Here is a 19,888-nt window from a genome sequence, read left to right as displayed (position 1 = left end):
ATAAAAGATGCTTTATCTTACCTATATAAAGGGTATTATGTCTGGCACAATTTTATTTCAATGATTGAACTTCTTTTTTTTAAATGTTTATTTATTATTGTGTGAGAGAGAGACAGAGCATGAGCATGGGAGAGGCAGAGAGGTGGGGGACACAGAATCCAAAGCAGGCTCCAGGCTCTGAGCTGTCAGCACAGAGCCCAACTCGGGGCTCGAACACACAAACGGTGAGATCATGACCTGAGCCAAAGTCAGTCGCCAAACCGACTGAGCCACCCAGGCGCCCCCCAGTGATTGAGCTTCTTAAAGTAAGTCTGTTAAAGTTTCCCTTCTTTAGGGTAGAGCCAGCTAAGAAGTTGTAGTTACCCACTACTTTTTCTAATCCTTTCTCTCTTTATTTTAGTTCATACTTTCCTGATGTTAGCACCTCATATTGCCCCTGCCACACTAAAGCACCCTGCCCTCCCCTGCTCCAAGCCTGGCTTCCCAGAGGGGAGCCCTTCCGTCACCAAGCTGCTCACAACCCCCAGCGAAAAGATGGACTAGTCCCATTTATGATCAAGGTCACTAGCTGCTCAAGTGGCCGAAGTACTATCTAGTTTAAATATTTTAGGTTTTCATAAGCATAAAAGCCTATGTCCTCATGTATTGCCTTTTCCAAGAGTTAGAGGGTGATTCCTCAATAATTAACAATTCCAAATGAACAGGAAATCCCGAAATTTCTGGCAGGCGAGAACTTGCTGGAACTTCATGTAGGAAATCACCTCCCTCACCCTCATATATTGCTAGGCATTTGACCACCTGAAACACAGCATTTGCTATATACACGACATCATTTTATTCAAAGCAGCGTATAGATGACTTCTTAGATTGTTCTTACTTTATGTGAAAGAAGCTATATGAAATCATTACACCTAAAGAAAGAAATGAAAGATTGCTGATCTTCTCAAAATTAAAGATAAGATCTGATGTGTGTGGGGGGAATATATTTACATAGAAAAATGGCTTATTACTCAAGTCTTCCAAGTCTTGTATATTTTATATTTTTAGTCCATTATGGGAAAAATCATTAAAACTGTATTAAACAATTTGATCAGCAACACAAATCGTGTCTACGTAAAGAATTAGAACAGTTATCAAAAGAAGGGTCTTCCCCAAATGCTCAGTTTTATGAAATATCTATATAATTAAGACAAAATGACATTCTAGCTTGAATTATGTGGATTAATTAGGCTCAATTCTCCAATTTATTTTGCAAATCTTGTCACCATCAGAATGATAAAATTATATCTATTATAAAGAGACCTCAAAAGGCTGAGCCATTCAGGTCAGAAAATTGAAAACAAAGCCAAATGTTTACTCCAAATCAAACCCAGAACTTCTTTTGAAATTCACTGAGAGAGCAATCATTTCCAATGTCTTTTCACCTTCTGGTATGAGATGGAAGTCAAACTGGAAATACTGAAACACTTTAAGAAAGGCAGTAAAACAAAAACAAGACTTCTTGTAAGACTTCCAGATGAAAGAGTTTTGAATAAGCATTTAATCATGTGGATCCTGGCTCAAGCCAAGCTGAACCTCAAAGGTTTACCTGCGCTCATTATTTAGAATTCACAAAGAAATGGAAATGCATTGCATCTATTGGGAACATTGACGATGAAATGATTTTTGTGAGGGAACTGAACATTTGCATTAAGCCCATAGTTCTGGTCCATCTGGCACAAGGAAACAACTGAATGCCGCACTTCTGTCAGGGTCTTTGGAAATAGTTTTGTTTTAAATTTTGTGCTTTCACAATCTTAGTCTTTTTCTTTTCTTTTTTTGCTTGCACAGGATTTTAAGTTTAAATCATTGTGCCAGCTGATTTTACAGCTGAGTTTACATTTCTGTAGATTTATATAATGAAAGAGTGTTTTGATTAAAAAGAAATGTCCTTGAGGAGTGGCTCAGTCAGTTGGGTGTCTGACCTCGGCTCAGGTCATGATCTCATGGTTCATAGGTTTGAGCCCCACATCAGGCTCTCTGCTGTCAGCATGGAGCCCGGTTCTGGATCTCTGTCTCTCTCTCTCTCTCTCTCTGCCCCTCCCCAGCTCTCTCTCTCTCACTCTCTCTCTGTTTGTCTCTTTCTCTCTCTTTCTCAAAAGTAAATAAAAATGTTCTTGGAAAATTAAAAAAAAAAATGTTCTTGAAAAGATAGTTGTTGAGAATAGGACAAAGAATATTAAAAAAGTTAAATGTTATCAGCTACCTATAAGCTGTTCACAAGCACAAAATTGATGAATCATAATTTAAATTTAGTTAGTGTAGTGAGTCAGTTAAGAATGTCAATCTCCAAAGATGGTTTTGAACTTGTAACATTTTGTAATTGACTCTGTTTGCCTGCCACACTGCCAAATCAACCTAACAGAACTTATATTTTCTGCTGTGCCATAAAGATGAAACTAATAATCAAAGAGGAAAAAAAAATCAGGATTTTTCTGGAAGCAGAATGATCTTTTAGAATACCACGGTCAACTTTCCTGACATCTTGTCTTGAGAATTACTGAGAGGGGCACCTGGGTGGCTCCGTCGGTTAAGCATCCGACTTCGGCTCAGGTCATGATCTCGCAGTTCGTGAGTTCGAGCCCCGCGTCGGGCTCTGCGCTGACAGCTCAGAGCTCAGAGCCCGGAGCCTGCCGCGGATTCTGCGTCTCCCTCTCTCTCTGCCCCTCCCCTGCTCACGTTCTGTCTCAAAAATAACCAAACATTTAAAAAAAAAAAAAAGAATTACTGAGATTGTAAACTGAATAAATGGGCACTACCGAGAGATGGCCCTAACATAATTTGGTGTCATTCCAGAGCTGCTTTTATTTCTTCTTCCTTTTAGAGGCGACAGCACCTCATTTCTTCTTCCTTTTAGAGGCGACAGCACCTCTTCCCCAAGACAGGATATCCAAGAACACTGTATACACACTCTGAAAAATCATGCTTACAACTGTCACATGAAAGAATTTACAAAGTTACATTTCCACACTGTTTTGGCTTCCTCCACATCCTGACAATAACCAGACTATATGTTTCACTGGTTCTGAAGCCATATATAAATAATAGAATGATATAAAGAATAAAACAAACTGCTTTCCAAAAACGGAGTCTGTAAATCACACAGCACAGCACATTTTGCTCCTAAGACATCTAAACTCTTCCTGGGTGCCAGTAATATCTACCCACAAAAGAGTCACTGAATTACTTTTGATAAAGACTGGCTAATCTTACATAAGGCAATTGCTGAACGAAGGGCAAAAAAGGAGAAGCCCTGGGAATATTACTTCTAGGAGTGTATCATAGATGAAGTTAATGGCACCACAGGAAAAGAGGGTGCGGGTTAAACAAGCAATAGAAAAAATACTGTCTTCTTAAGACCCAAACAATGAGGAGGATTGAAATCAATGTTGGTATTTGACGGACCACTGTGTGCTAAGTCATTACCAGTAACTCTACCTGGCTGAAATTGAAGGTCATGTGGTTTAGGTTAGTATTGTTTAAGTGTTTTTATTATTATTATTGTTGTTATTATTATTATAACTCTTTTATGGAAGTATTACATACATACATAAAGTGTGAAAATCCTAAGTGTTCAGCTCATTGAATTTTTACAAAACAAATACTCCTAAGTTATCACACCAAATCAAGAAACAGATTATTACCTTCAATCATAAAATACCCTCTTATGCCCCTCCACCTCAATACCTTACTCTCTTCAAAGACCGTAAATTGCCTGTTTTTGAAGCTTATATAAATGGATCATGAATTATATATTCTTTAAAAATTTTTTTTGTTTATTTACTTTTGAGAGGGAGACAGAGACAGAGACAGAGACAGAGACATGGAGCGTGAGCAGGGGAGGGGCGGAGAGAAAGGGAGACACAGAATCCGAAGTAGGCTCCAGGCTCTGAGCCGTCAGCACAGAGCCTGACGCAGAGCTGGAACCCACGAACCGCAAGATCATGACCTGAGTCAAAGTCAGATGCTTAACCCACTGAGCGCCCCAGGTGCCCCTATGAATTATATATTCTTTAGTGTCTGTCTTCTTTTGCTTAACGTTACTTCTCTGAGATTTATATGGGTTGTTGCATGTTGATGATCCTCATTCTTTTTAGACCTTCATTCTTTTTCATTGTTATATGGTAGTCAATTTTGTGAATATGCCGCAGTGTATTTATCCATTCTACTGCTGATGGACACTTGGGTCGTTTTCAGCTTTGTACTCTTACAAATAACGCTATTTTAAATGTAATTGTACTTGCCTTTTGGTGTACATTTTCGTGCATTTTGGCCACAGGTATAACCAGAGGTAGAATTTCCAGGTAATAAGGGATGCATATCTTAAATGTTAGTGAATAGTGGTAAACAGTTTTCAAAGTGGCTGTGCCACTCCCACTGGTGGCTTATGACAGTGCCACATGCCCTTCACTTTCAGTAACTGTCTTTTACGTTTTGGTCATCTTCATTGGTATGTAGTGGCGAAACATGGCTTCTCTGATGACTAATGAGGCTACACGGCTCTTCAAATGAATATTGTCCACTGGGACAGCACCTCCTTTGTGAAGTATCTGCTGAAGTCTGCAAGGTTTAAATTTGCTGGGGTGATTTCACTTTTCTCTCCTTTCAGGTGGAAAGCTTTTTGTGTGTAGAAGACCAACTCTGAGCAGTCCTGTGACAAATCCCACACTGCTTTCTCAGTCCTCGTGGCTCTGTCAAGTAGGTCTTATTTAAACCTCCTCCCCCCCCCTTTCTTTTTTATCAATAAGAACACCGGGTCCCAGAGATGGAAAATAAGTGATCAAGGCAATGCAACTCATAATTACTACAGCTAAGATTTAAATCCAGGGTCTTCCTTCAAGTTTCTGATCTTTTTACTTGGAGTCTTGAATCTGGGCCAAGTTGTCATAACAAAGAAATAAAATCTGATACACCATGAAGGCTACTCAAGGGAAACTATTGGAAAAGTATATTTGCATCTGTTCCCAACTGTCTTTGAAACAATACTCGACTGAGGAGAAGAGTCATTCATAATAGTAAAGGCTCAGCCAAGCAACTCTTGTAGAACCACGGGATAGAACTGCAGACTATCAGAAACAAGGAGCCTTTAGCCATATACATTATGACGTCACTCATTCGTTGCACAGACTTGAGTGTGTGATTTTTGCATCTGATATTTCTTTACATTATTTATTTTTGAGAGACAGAGCATGAGCATGGGAGGGGCAGAGAGAGGAGGAGACACAGAATACAAAGCAGGCTCCAGGCTCTGAGCTGTCAGCACGGAGCCTGACTTGGGGCTCTAACCCACGAACCCTGAGATCATGACCGGAGCCAAAGTCAGAGGCTTAACCGACTGAGCCACCCAGGCGCCCCTGACATTTCTACAAATCACTAAGTTAAAGTCTGGAACACAAAGTTTCCGCTTCACATTTTTACCTATAAAATTCTCCTGGTGAGAACACATTTTACTAAAACATTCAAAACTGAATAGAGTTAGCTTACTCATCTAGGTGTCCTGGGCCTCTAAATGGATTTCAAACACAGAAGACATTCTTTCAATTTAGATAATGTTTAAATTGAGAAAGAGAGAAAAGGCAGAAAGGAAATCTGTCATGCCATATGAGTGGAAACAGTTGACAGGCCAAATATATGATGGTTTATTAAGAGATTACCTAATTATAGAACTTTTATTATGCGCATTATTGTAATCATCATGCTATCTGTCTATTTCAAACATGGTTCACACTGGTGCTCCAGCTTACTGTCAAGACAGATCAAAACAGTTCCATTTGTTGAGCCATCAGAGCATTCAGAATTCTGCAAGACAGAAAGCGACATGGTCTGTACCTTAAAGACAAATCATAAAAATTGAAAACCAGAATTTTAAGTTACTTTATGCCTTTTCTGGCTTTTAAGAGTATACACAAACTTAAGGAGTAAACATTCTATGAGGTTTACATAATGTAATTGGAACATTTTACTATTTATTTTAATGCAAATTAATCCAAAGCTCACAGCAATGCAGAACTAATTGCCCTGCACCTGGAAAGGAGAAATGGCTTCTACTCCGAGTGAGATGTTGCCTCTCCTGGTTTCTGTGTCCTTCCCCATAAGCAAAGAGGACAGACACTGTATCTCTGGTGTCCTTCCAGTTGAAAGCCCACCACCTTTCTATAGTATTATTATTTCTAATTGTAGGAGAGCATGCTAGGATAAGTACTTTGTTGGGGGGGGGGGTGGGGAGGCTGCCAAAGCAAGACATCGAGTGATTTGCTTGGTTGTTTTTTTTTTATTATTATTATTTTTTAACATTTATTTATTTTTGAGACAGAGAGAGACAATGCATGAACGGGGGAGGGGCAGAGAGAGAGGGAGACACAGAATGGGAAGCAGGCTCCAGGCTCTGAGCCATCAACCCAGAGCCCGACGCAGGGCTCGAACTCGCGGACCGCGAGATGGTGACCTGAGCTGAAGTCCGACACCCAACCGACTGAGCCACCCAGGCACCCCTCTTGGTTGGTTTTTTAATCATATGTATCTGGGTACAAAATGTGATCTCTGCCTCTTTCTGGCTGGGTGATTACAGACAATTAACCTAACCATTAAAGGATCTTAATCAATGAAAGAATGATCCTCGGGAAGTTGGAGGAAATTCTGGGAAGAGACATAATAAAGATTCAAACGGAAGGGAGAAAGCCTTCACGCGTATACATACTTCTTCTGCAATTCCCCAAGTAACAGGTCTTGGAAAAACAGGACACACAGATAATGAAACAATATCGAGTACTGGGCATAGACAACTTCCCATGTGCTACGTGCTTTACATATTGAAGAATTTGACAGGTGTGTGCATAACACACACAGACAGATATGGGCAGTCTGCCCTCCGATGTCCTCAGCCCCTCCTCTCTTTAGACATATTTTTTTCACGTGTTAATTTATTTATTTTGAGAGAGAGAGAGTAGGAGAGGGGAAGCGAGAGAATCCCAAGCAGGATCCGTGCTGTCAGCACAGAGCCTGAAGCAGGCCTTGATCTCATGAACCATGAGACAATGACCAGAGCTGATATAAAGAGTCAGATGCTTAACCCACTGAGTCAGCCAGGTGCCCCTCTCTGTAAACATGTTTAAAGTCCAAGCTGCTTTACATTTCGATACTCATATTCAGACTTCAACTAGTATTTATGCACTACCACACTTGATGCTTGCTTGCTTTTTAAAGCAATGCTGCATGTTTTGTTTTTTTTGTTTTTTTGTTTTTTACAATAACAATTTCCGAGGAGCATCCCTTGATCTCTTGCATGTTCTCAGGCAGGTGATATGTGTCAATTTCCTCTTCTCTAAAATGGTCACAATGGTACTTTTTTCACAGAGTTGTTACAAGAGTTAAATAAGCCAATTTTTTAAAAGAACTTAGAACATTGCCTGGCACATAATAAGGACAAGGTAAATATTTGTTAAATAAGATAAATCTCCTTTATTGTCATTTAACTTTTCATATTTTGATTTCTTTTCTTGCTAAGTTTTCTTTACGGGAAAAGAACTGTATCACGGGTATTTGTGTTTCCTACAGGAAGGCAGAAAACCAGGCCAAAAGAAAGAAAAGAAAGAAAATGATCTTTTATTGAATAGTTCCAATAAACCAAGCACTGAACTAGATGTTTTTAAAATAAATGTTCCCATTTAATCTTCCAAAGAACGCTGTGCATTTGGTAAGAGTCTTCCTGTTTAAAAAATGAGAAAACAGGATCAAAGAAGATAAGTTTCTTGCCAACGAGGCATAGTAATGTTTCAAAATATAACCTTAAAAGATTTTGCCTTTCATGTGCTTTTGTTCATGTCAAATCTGAGTTTTTAGAATTTCTAGGCTGAAATCTGTTGAACCTAGTGGTAATAATGACAGCTGTCATGCCACCTAGTGCCTGTCATCTACCCACCTACCTATTTAACTTCTATCTAACTACATCTTCTTAAACTAATTGTCATACTCTGTGCTATAAGCTTAGAGTAAACCCATTGGCACTTGTTAAACATAATAAGTGGCATTTCGGAACCTGGGTATCCAGCAAGATACCAATAGATGTCCTCTGAAAACCAGTTCTGTGATCAAAAATGTTTGAGAAACACCAGATTAAGCAAATTTAAACTGGTTGCTTTGTTGCATAATTTCTCAGAAGTTTGAATATCTCGGGGCGCCTGGGTGGCTCAGTAGATTAAGGGTCTGACTTCAGTTCAGGTCATGATGTCGCTGTTGGTGAGTTCCGGCCCCACGTTGGGGTCTGTGCTGACAGCTTATAGCCTGGAGACTGCTTTGGATTCTGTGTCCCTCTCTCTGCCCCTCCCCCTCTCTCAAAAATAAATAAACATTAAAAAAAAAGAATTTTGGGTATCTCAATATTGACATATATCTCCTAGGAGGTTAAAAAGCATGTAACCTGGCTAACATGTATTTTACTACAGGATTTTTTTCCCATTCACATCCCACAAGCTACTGGTGTTCAACAGACCACGGTTTAGAAAATTCTGGCTATCTTTTTTTTAAGACCAGACACAATGAGGAAGCACATAAAAGTTGAGAACAAGTTAACACAAATATCAGACCATCAAGAGGAATCTACAAGCCAAAGAACAGCATTTTAATAGGATACTTATAAAAGGAGTTTTTACAGGCCAGTGGCTAGAATCATGCCCAGTTCCTTGTAGAAACACAGTAATATATGTTTAATAATAAATGGGTGAATATGAGTCACTTATTCTGTTAAAAGAAAATGCATCGTTATTTCTTTTCTTCATCCAGTATAGATTCAAAGTTACAAAGTTACAGAAAGGAAGCAGACAGAAATAACAAAATACTTCTAAACGTTGGTGTCCTAATTGAAATTAAGTTACTTACACAAAAATTTTTAAAAGGTTGTCTATGCATTCACTTAATAAATATTTGAATATTTATATTCAAAGGAATAAACAAAAAGAAATTCAAATGAAGAAGAGAGAGGACTATTTGTGTAAGGGGCACTAGTACAGAGTCAAGGAACCAGACTCTTGAGAATGAAGACCACATATGCATGTGCACACATGCACACACACACACAAATCTCAAGCATTTTTTAGAAAAATTTCCTTACTCTCCCAAGGCAAACATTTGAATCTTTTTATTATCTTGATAAAACAGTCATTGCTGAAGGCAGGAGAAAATATCCATGTGAGGAGATTTTGGGATGGTTTTGAATCATTCAACCACAAATATGCCAAATTTATTTTGGACAACAAGATTGACAGAAGAGAAAGGGGATGAGAAAGGGAGTGTCTTGTGAATTATTTTTTTCCAACACACGTCTCTTTCTTCATTCCTCTTTTTTTTTCCCCCTGCTTCCTGCTTCGTTTTTATCCAAGACCTATTTTGGTTACTTCTGAGCATGACTTTCCATGTTTTACTGAGAAAATATGGTGCTTAGGGAAGAAAGAAAGAAAGAAAGAAAGAAAGAAAGAAAGAAAGAAAGAAAGAGAAAGGAGGAAGGAAGGAAACAAAGGGAATCAGAAAAATGAGGAAATGGATCAAAGATATTTCTGGTGAAAGATTTCCAGATGAACATTAGAGGTGAAGAACTATATGTAGCACGAAATAACTCCCAGCAATATTCTTAAATTGTGAAACCTTAAACAAAAACTAATAGCAGTAAATGTTGTCTCCTTCCTGATTTCATGGAGCTAGGCACCTGGCTGTGGCCCAGAAGAGATTCTTGGTGGAATATACCGATTAAAACCAATTCATTTGTTCATATTCCTTGTGCACGTTTTCCCTTTCTGCTTCGTAAACAGCAAGGACCCATTTGAGTCCAGCACTTTCTTTTTTGAACCACAACTCCTGGTGCTTTTTCGAGGAGGGTGCCGGGACTGGTTACAACCATTACAGAGAGAAAAGAGGTTAAGAGGGAGTAAGAGCGTGAGTGTAAATGCACGGGCAAAATATAAAAGACTTTCCCGACCGCCTTGAGCTGCTCCATATGTTCCCGTTGTTTAGTGGCAGCCCTCAATAGGGGCACCGTATCTTTCAGTCCCATGGATAAATTTGCTCTGTAAATTAAAACGTTGGCTTGTGCTCCCCTGGTGTTTAAGAAGGTGAGTGATGACCTTGGTGGGAGTATGTTTGTGTAGAAATGTGTCATAAAAGATGATGTCTTGGCCCAAGAAACACAGGGTCCAGGTTTAGTCATTTGTTAAAAAAAAAAAAAAAAAAATACCAGAGTTAAACATAACTAACACATCATGAGAGTAAGGCTCTTGCCAAATGTAACCTTTTTTTTTTTTTTGAAACTTAAATGTCAGCTTTTACCCCATGTTTTTAAGGAATATTTTTAGCATTTTCCTTTTAAGAATTTCCCTGCTGATTTTGATCACTTTTTAAGTCACGAGACAAAGCAATGTACATTTTTCACTGACTGAGACGTTAAAATGTTATCAATTGATTATTCTCTCTTTGCACATTTATTGAAGAATTATGGATAAAATTCAATATGGCGTTTATTTTCTGAAATGATTAGGATTTGGCAGGTTTCATGTATCCATTTAGACTCACTTTGAGGCTTGGACATTAAAAGATTGGTAATACATTTGAGTGAGGAGTTGCTTTTTTAGCCATCTTCTCCCTATCATTTGTGTTACTGGTTTCCATTTTACATGTTTACGTACATTTAGCAAATACTAAATTATTTGCAAAGTGCCACAGAGCCCGTGCCTGTAGAGACGAAGTAAAATTTCTCATGATTTGAACAATTGCATATTAACATTATAACATTGTATGTTAGCTTACTCTACTGGGATAAATAAAATAAGTAAGTCGATGCCACCTATCCACAGAGTTCTTTGGCAAATCACGTTTTAAGGAATGCCCGAAAGACAAATATCCAAAGCAGACGGGCTTCATCCATCTACATTGCTTCCCAAAAAGTGGGTTCCATAACATTCTGCTGTTCTCACACTCACTAGTTAATTTTTTAAGGCAGAAATAAAATCCATGTTTCAGGTTGACAAATAGTGCCATTCAGGGTGATCAATTTAACATATTTAAGATGTCACCTATGCCAATAATGTGCTATTTCAGAGGCATGCTATAGATGCACCTTTCATAAATCTGAAAGAAAAAAAATGCTAATGATAATTTAAAAAGTGACTAAACACATTACATGCACTGGAAATCTTCAATGCAAGTTTTCCATACATTCACCCAAAGTCATAGCAGAGCTTCACTATCTCCAAGGAATGTCTAGATCGATAAAGATTCCTCAGGGAAGAACATGAAGTATTATTCTTATCTATAGGAATAGTGAAAAATAACTACCACATTATTTGCTAAGTGCCTGTAAAGATTAAATAAAATTCCCCATGATTTGAAATATGCATATTAACATTATAACATTGTATGTTAGCGTGGTCTAATGGCACAGAAACTCTAATGCAAAACTCAATGAGATGTTTTGCTCAGATCAAAGTTCATGTTCATGGATTCAAAGTGATATCTGAGAGGCTCACCGAGATTAAAGCCCAACAAGCTTATTTCTAACTTTGGTGATCATGTAAACAGTGCCTTCCTTCTCTGGACCATTCTTTGTTTATTAAGTAGGGATGCTTTTAAATTCACATTCAAATAATACATTTTGGGGGGAGAGGGGAAAGTGGGTGATGGGCACGGAGGAGGGCACTTGTTGGGATGAGCACTGGGTGTCGTATGTAAGCCAATTTGACAGTAAATTATATTTAAAAAATAAACATTAAAAGAATAAAAAAAAATTATAAATAAATAAATAAATAATACATTTTTAACTTACCTTTTAGACTGTCTCTGATAATAAACCGAGGCACCGTCCGCCTTAAGGGGGCATAAATGCAGCTGTAAACTACAGCCATGAAGATAAAGTCATCATCTGAATGGCTTGTCATGCTTTCTTGACACAGAAGTTTCTTTTAAATGCTTTCATTTTATAATAAACTTACCTCAACATAAATTTGAGTCATCATTCCTATGACGAGGGTCTTCTCTGGGCAGCCATTTCATTTCTTTTCCATCACTCATTTTTTGTTTTGTTTTGTTTTTAAGGGCATCAACCGTTTGCAGAACTTGGTTGTCGTGATACTCTTGATACTTCTTCCAGTGGTAAAATTTGGAATCTTAGAAGTGAAATGACCACAGGAATAGACCCATTCCCCAAACTCTACAGCAGGCAGACACCCAATGGATGCAGACCTCCCCATGCAATTATTTTTCAAAGCATCTCTCAAGTTGCACATTATGGGAATGAGCTCCATCCGTATGCCTGTGCCCGTTGCTCGGGCATGGTAAAGATAGCACAGTTACTGTTGCCAGTCTCCGGGTCCAAAACATATGGGGCATCCTCGTTACAGGGAAGGAAATTCTCTTGAAAGGAGACAAACAAAGCAGTTGCTTCCCTTTACCATAGAGATGCATCAATTAGCATTCTGTTAATGAATACAGGGGTGTTTTGTTGTTGTTAGTTCTGTTTTTCTAAGTACTAAATGCAAAGACTATCCAAGTCATCTTTTTGTAACAGCTGATTTCTAGTTGAATGTTTTCAGTTTGTTTGTTACAGGATGAACTGGAGAGGTGGACATGAAAGACAGAGTCTTTGTCAAGCCAAAGACACTACAGAAAAAAGAGAAAGTAAGCCGCCCCCTCCCCCCCCACCAAAAAAAAACCACGATAGGATGAAAAGCATGCGACAAGTAAATCCGTGTTCAACCACGGTAACGTATTACATTCCCCTCTTTTCATCCCATTTTCGCTTAAAAATATATGTCGGAAAATTTTTTTCAATTGTAAATGCTTCCAAAGTAGAACGACAGATGGTTCCCAGTAAAATTTAAAAGGGGCAAGATGGGGAAAATCTGAGTGAGAGCTTTCTCTCACTCTCAAATACTGATGTAGTGATTACTAAGGTAAGGCAAAGCATAAAGGCATAAAAGTTGAAGTATTTTCTTTCGTCGGCCACTTCCTCCTTCACCCTGCAACGTCCATCTATCCTGTTTTTATTGTCTTTTAAAGGAGGGCTCATTTTTTAAACCTTCTTGAATCCTTTTTGATCAGGCGCTCATTACACTGGCCACAGCTACCTGTTTCCAAGACAACTTCTGTGAACAGGCACAGTGGAGTTTCCACATTTTGTGTGAAGCCTAAACTGGTCCCTCAATGCACTGACATTTCCTGAGTAAAGGGTGAAAACTAGAAACTGAGCCCAGCCATTCATTGAAACCATCAGGTTTCTTATTCAGTTTTACTAAAACATTTGGCTTCCCCCTTTTAAGAAGATAAAATTGCACCCTGTTTTGAGATATAGGAACAGGAACCTAATGTCAGATCATTAGACAATTGAATGTTCTGCACCGCGATGTTTTTTCATGGGACCTGTTGGTGATAACTGGTAACATTAGAGCAGGGGTGGAGTGGGTTGCTGGGGTGCTATTGGGAAAAGAACAAGGATACACAAAGAAATTTGCAAGAAACACCTAGAAGAATAGACAGCAGAATTGAAAGCAACTTAAAAAAATAATAAAAGATCTGGGGCACGTTGTTGTTCATTTTAATTCATTTTTCATCTTTTGAAAATGTGATTTTTCACTTCTTCAATGTGAGGCAACAGAGTTGTAAAACCTAAACAAAGTAAGTAACACCTAAAACAAAATTTAGCAGATTTGAAGTAATAAAGATCATAGGAAATATGACAAGAAAGGGAACTGCTGTTTTCTTTCACTGCAAAAACAAACAAACAAAACCCTGAAAAAACAAACAAAAATCTTGGAAATAATTAATGTTATGAAAACTGAGTATCGGGGTGCCTCCGTGGATCAGTCTATTGAGCATCCAACTTCGGCTCAGGTCATGATCTCACAGTTTGTGAGTTCGAGCCCCGCATCGGGCCCTGTGCTGACAGCTCAGAGCCTGGAGCCTGCTTCATATTCTGTGTCTTCCTCTCTCTCTGCCACTCCCCTGCTCCTGTTCTGTCTCTCTCTGTCTCTCAGCAGTAAATAAAACGTTAAAAAAAATTTAACTAATTAATTAAAAAAATAAATAAAAAGAAAACCGAGTATAGGGGCACCTGGGTGGCTCAGTTGGTTGAGCATCTGACTTCGGCTCGGGTCATGATCTCTCAGTTCGCGAGTTCGAGCCCCGCGTTGGACTCTGTGCTGACAGCTCAGCACCTGGATGGAGCTTGCTTCGGATTCTGTGTCTCCCTCTCTGTTCCTCCCCCGAAGAACTGGAAAAGAAAACCGAGTATCAAGATACGTTCAGAAACGGCCTCTGTCATACTCACATTTGTTTCTTTTCCACAATCTAGCAACCAGCCAGGTGAGTAATTCTCTCAAAAGCCACTGCAGGACATGCTGGCATCCCAGGGGTGACAGATTTCCCACGGATACAATACCAGCATTTTTTTTGTTTCCATTTCTCAAGACAGACATATTTCACAGATAATATAGTTTAAAAGCCAAATTCCACTCACATAAATGTTTTCAAACTTTTACAACCTACCACTATGTGTCTGTTAGCAACTGCTGGCGAAGGACAAAATAAATAACTGGCATAAAAACACATTAGCTTCAAAACCTAGCATAAGAATATATGTTTCCATGGGCTCGTAAGTTGAGGCTATAATTGTGTGCTTCTCATATAGTCAGAATTCTGCTAGGAAAGAAGTTTCTGCTATGTATGATGGCATATTTCCTGGTGTTCCATGAAGGCCGTCACAACTTTGGGGTAGCTATGCATGGCAATGAATTGGGGATCCATTAGCATAAGAATAGTATTAATTTTTTTTATTTAATTATTTTTTTTACTGTTTATTTTTGAGAGACAGAGAGAGAGAGAGAGAGAGAGAGAGAGAGAGAGAACATGAGTGGGGGAGGGGCAGAGAGGGAGACACAATCCGAAGCAGGCTCCAGGCTCGGAGATGTCAGCACGGAGCCCGACATGGGGCCTGAACTCACCAGTGGTAAGATCATGATCTGAGTCAAAGTCAGATGCCACCCAGGCACTCCAAGAATAGTATTAATTTAAAGACATGTTCTTTAGGGGCACCTGGGTGGCTCAGTTAATCATCCAACTTTGGGTCTGGTCACGATCTCATGGTTCATGAGTTGGAGCCCTGTGACTGGCTCTGGGCTGATAGCACAGAGCCTTCTTGGGATTCTCTCTCCCTCTCTCTCTGCCCTTCCCCCCCACTCTCTCTCTCTCAAAATAAATAAATAAAGTTTTTTAAAAATTAAAAAATACAGACACATTATTTAAAAATAAATTTATCTGGGACACCTGGGTGGCTCAGTCCATTGGGTGCCCGACTTCAGCTCAGGTGATGATCTCACAGTCCATGGGTTCAAGTCCCACATCAGGCTCTGTGCTGACAGCTCAGAGCCTGGAGCCTGCTTCTGATTCTGTCTCCCTCTCTCTCTGCGCCTTCCTTGCTTGTTCTCTGTCTCTCTGTCTCTGTCTTTCTGTCTCTCTCTCAAAAATAAATAAACATGAAAAAAAAATTTTAAATAAATTTATTTTACTATCCAAATTAATAACAATGATAAAAAAGAATTCTCCGATTAAGGAATAATTAGGGATTTGGAGCAAAGTCTCAAAGATCTTGCATTAATTAATGATTTGTACTTTCCTTGGTTACAATCAAAAGGTGTTTTGATATGTTTTCTATCAAGTACTTTGTATTTTGACACAAAAAGACTGGAATTTAGACTTGGCTAAAAATAATTATTACCTCTGGTATCATGATGTCTTCAGTTTCTTCATTTTTGACCATTCCTTTGGTTTATGGTAGCAAGCTTAACTAAAATGGATATGTTTCTCAAAATATTTTTGTCCTTGGAGAGGGGGCCACACTAGGCATTTAATATGGAACATCTTAAAAGTATAGAGGATTCAGAAAAGGTCAGCTAGATTTTTGCTTTACAAAACGTGGAGTCAGAGCATCGTATAAATGTGCACATAGTGAATGCACAATAAATGTTCACTGGCAGAAGCAATAAAGTCAGAAACCAGCTAAGTGTCCCAATAAGAAAGTGAGGGGCACCTCGGTGGCTCAGTCAGTTAAGCATCTGACTCTTGATCTCAGCTCAGGTCGTGATCTCACGGTTTGTGGGATCGAACCCGGAGTCAGGCTCCATGGTGTCAGTGAAGGGCTTGCTTGAGACTCTCTCTCTCTCTCCCTCTCTCTCCCCCTCCCCTGTCCATACTCTCTCTTTCTCTCTCAAGGTAAAGAAATAAACTTTTAAACAAAGAAATGGGAAAACGGAATGGTGAAATGAGCATAGGCATACCCAAACCACACCCCTCACAAATGCACCTCAGACTACAGTTCCCCGAGGGCCCCTTTCAGTTTTCTTCTGTGCGGTCAGTCTTTCAGCCTGATGAGCAACTCAAAAATAACAGTCTGAAAAGAGTTCAGGCTTTTAGCAAGCAAGTCAAACTCTCTTTCCAAAATTTCCTTTTTCTTTCATTTTCACCCTGAACGTGGGAGGTGTGGCTTTTGCTCTGCATGCAGAGCACACGGGGAGCAACTGTGTGGGCCATATGGAGATCCCTAGGCCAGGGCTACACAAAGAAGAAAAGAAATGGCTTTATCAGGAGAATCCAGCCCTCACCTGCACCGCTCAACGCTCTTGACTGGGCTGGGTTTTGAAATTCAGAAAATAAATTCGGTGTTATCAAAACAGAGGGCAGAGTTAACTCTGGGTCTCCTGACAGCTAAAACTGACCAGTGGTTCAGGTCCCACACTGAGAAGCACCAAGAGGGTTCCGATGTGCTCCCCATCTTGTACGCGTGCCTTGGGCAGAGAGGAATGCTTGCCCTTCTCTTGGTTTCGCAGGGAACCTGGCAGGAAGCAGCGATGGGCCCACGGGGATGAGGGGTGAGGGGTGCTCCTTTGACCACTAAAGACAGCACAGACAGCCTAAAATTGGCCAAACAGCAAACACTGCACTTCCTCAAAAGTAGTTTCAAGATCCAGAAGTTAGTTTAAGGATACAAGAATACAAAAAAATCAAGCTGCTCACCCTTGGAATTTTGTCTCTTCATTTGGAGGGTATAAATGATACCCTCTTCTCTTTGCATAGTGAACAATTAACTATAAACTAGGGTTGCTGGGTTTGTCTTCTTCCTAGAGGCAATAGGATTTTTCCCCCTTTTCTCACCCTCCATTATAGTAGATATGTCTTAAAGAATAAGCATTCTGATGTAAGCTATGCATTGTGGTTTGTAAAATGCCGCACTGTTTTTACTCAATTCCTTTTTATGCCAGCTTATAAATATGATTGAAAGCATATTCTTAAAATTATTCAAGTTTCATCCTAACATTTTGTTCTCCTTTTTAACTTATCGCTTATAGCCTATGTAACATGATAATCTGTCTATCTGATATATAAGATAGATAGATAATGTTTAGCTCCTAAAAACGTTTTCTTCAAATGGATCCAAATGCTGGCAAGGAGACACTCCCTGTCCACATTCAGAAAGTGATTTAAAGCCACAGGAAGTCCAATGAGGTGGCCATACTTTGAAAAGGGGGCTCTCTTCAATTTTGACCAAACCAATGAAAACAATCATGAAAAAAATACATGGCAGAATAGCAGAATTTGATGTGATGAGCACTGGAGGTTGTATGTAAGTGATGAATCATTAGAATCTACACCTGAAACTAATATTTCACTGTATGCCAACTAACCGGAATTTATATAAAAACTTGAGAGGAGGGCGCCTGGGTGGCTCAGTCGGTTAAGCATCCGACTTCGGCTCAGGTCATGGTCTTGCTGTCCATGAGTTCGAGCCCCACGTCGGGCTCTGTGCTGACCGCTCGGAGCCTGGAGCCTGTTTCAGATTCTGTGTCTCCCTCTCTCTCTGACCCTCCCCCGTTCACGCTCTGTCTCTGTCTCAAAAATAAACGTTAAAAAAAAATTAAAAATAAAAAAAATTAAAAAAAAATAAAAACTTGAGAGGAAAAAAAAAACCATGAAAAAGGAAAAAAAAGAAAAAAAGAAAAAAATACCAGAGTTTGGGAAGGGCAGCTTAGTAATGGAAAAATGGTAATTTATCTGTGATAAAGTCCCATATTCTTTAAATGGCTATAAAGGTAGATGTGTTTATAAAACAAATTAATTTAAAAACTGCCACATTTGTGGATGTATACTAAGCAAATATGTAATGAAAATAAAACACATCAGTTATTATTAGTTGGCTGCTTCAAACCTTACTGTTTCAATAAACAAAACTTATATACCTTATTTCTATTAGTCCATTCAGAAGGCATGTAATAGATACTGAACCTGAATGTTTATTCCTTTCTTAAAAGCCTGACACCATGGGTTTAGATTTCGTTTTATGTCCCAACATGTGCTAATGTAGCAAACGCATGTAACTTCCTTTTTCAAACTATTCGTGTCTGGAATATTCTCCTTTACTGTGTGTTTGCCTCAAGTTATTTTTTGAACAAGGTGGAGTACATATAAACAAACAGCTAATGGTTGTTTTGCTGACTAAAATCGTAACACAGTTAACAGCTCTCTTCATTGATGTGATCTCCCAGAAGCCAGTTGGAATTTTCAACACCAAAATGCAGTCCTCAAAACTCCACATTCCATATTTCCAAATTCTTTTTTTAATTGTTTATTGACATTGAGATTATTCTACACATACGTTCTGTGAGAAAATTTTTAGACTAATAACACTATAAAAACTACATCACCAAGGAGTCTGCGGCTCTGGTTTGAATTAGAAAATTCATTTTTAGAATCACAGTTTCGATTTGCAGCAAGAATGACTCAGCCTCTGATGGCAATATTGTGTTATTGAACACCCAGTGATTCAGCCTGGGCAGTTTTGGGCATAGTAAAGAGGGTAGGTAGATTTTCATATTAAAAAAATCAGGGTTTTTTTTTTTCCATGCACATGCTTACAATCTGTTCAAGAAACAAGTATCACTTCTATCATAGCCATAAGACAAAAATGTTTGTCGGTTATAAGAAATCAAGTAAATATTAACCTTAGAATGGATTACAGTCCGTCTAGAGAAAAAATGGCATATTCTTTCTGGGCAAGCAGAAAAGAATAGTAATATTATTTATTTTTCTATTGTGTATTTCCAGAGATGACGATTTTTTCCAACTTTTTGTTTTGAAAAATATTAAACCTTCAGACATAGTTAAAAGAATAGAATGAACACCGACATATCTCAGATGTATGCTTTTTAAATATTTTGCCTTGTTTGCTATTATTTCCTCCTGCCTCTACATTTATACTTTTTTATGCATATCCATTTGAAAGTTAGTTACAGTCAACATTAATACTCCAATCCTAAATACTTCAGCATATATCACCAAAGAACAAGAACTTCTCCTATAAAACTATAATAGCATAACACACCCAGGAAATGTATTATCTAAGATCCAGTCATTAAGCCTTTGTTTTTTGATCTAGGATCTAATCAAGAATTACACATTGTTATTTAGTTGCCGTATCCCTAGAGTCTTATAATCTGGAGTGGATTTTAGGTCTGATAAGTGAAAATGCATATTTCCAAAATTACTCAGTCTCTAGGATATCAGCAATTAATACGGGCAGCAAATAACCATGAAATCCCCTTTGAAAACCTGTCCTTGTTCCTAATTTTAAAACATTGTATAATCACTTCACTGGAGACATTTCTTCCAAATTCAACTCACCTCAACTGCCGTGAGGTAAAAAGTACAAGAGGCAGATTTGAAAGTAATCAGGTGCTTAAAACCATACAGACCCCATACATTACGTTCAGCATGTTGAACTGAATCCCAGAATAAATTGGTAGTGAGCCCAGTTCATGCAGGA

The sequence above is a fragment of the Panthera pardus genome, unplaced genomic scaffold (assembly GCF_024362965.1).
Source record: "Panthera pardus isolate Hobbes unplaced genomic scaffold, ASM2436296v1 HiC_scaffold_13, whole genome shotgun sequence".
NCBI lineage: Eukaryota > Metazoa > Chordata > Mammalia > Carnivora > Felidae > Panthera > Panthera pardus.
Note: the sequence above shows the minus strand (reverse complement) of the source record.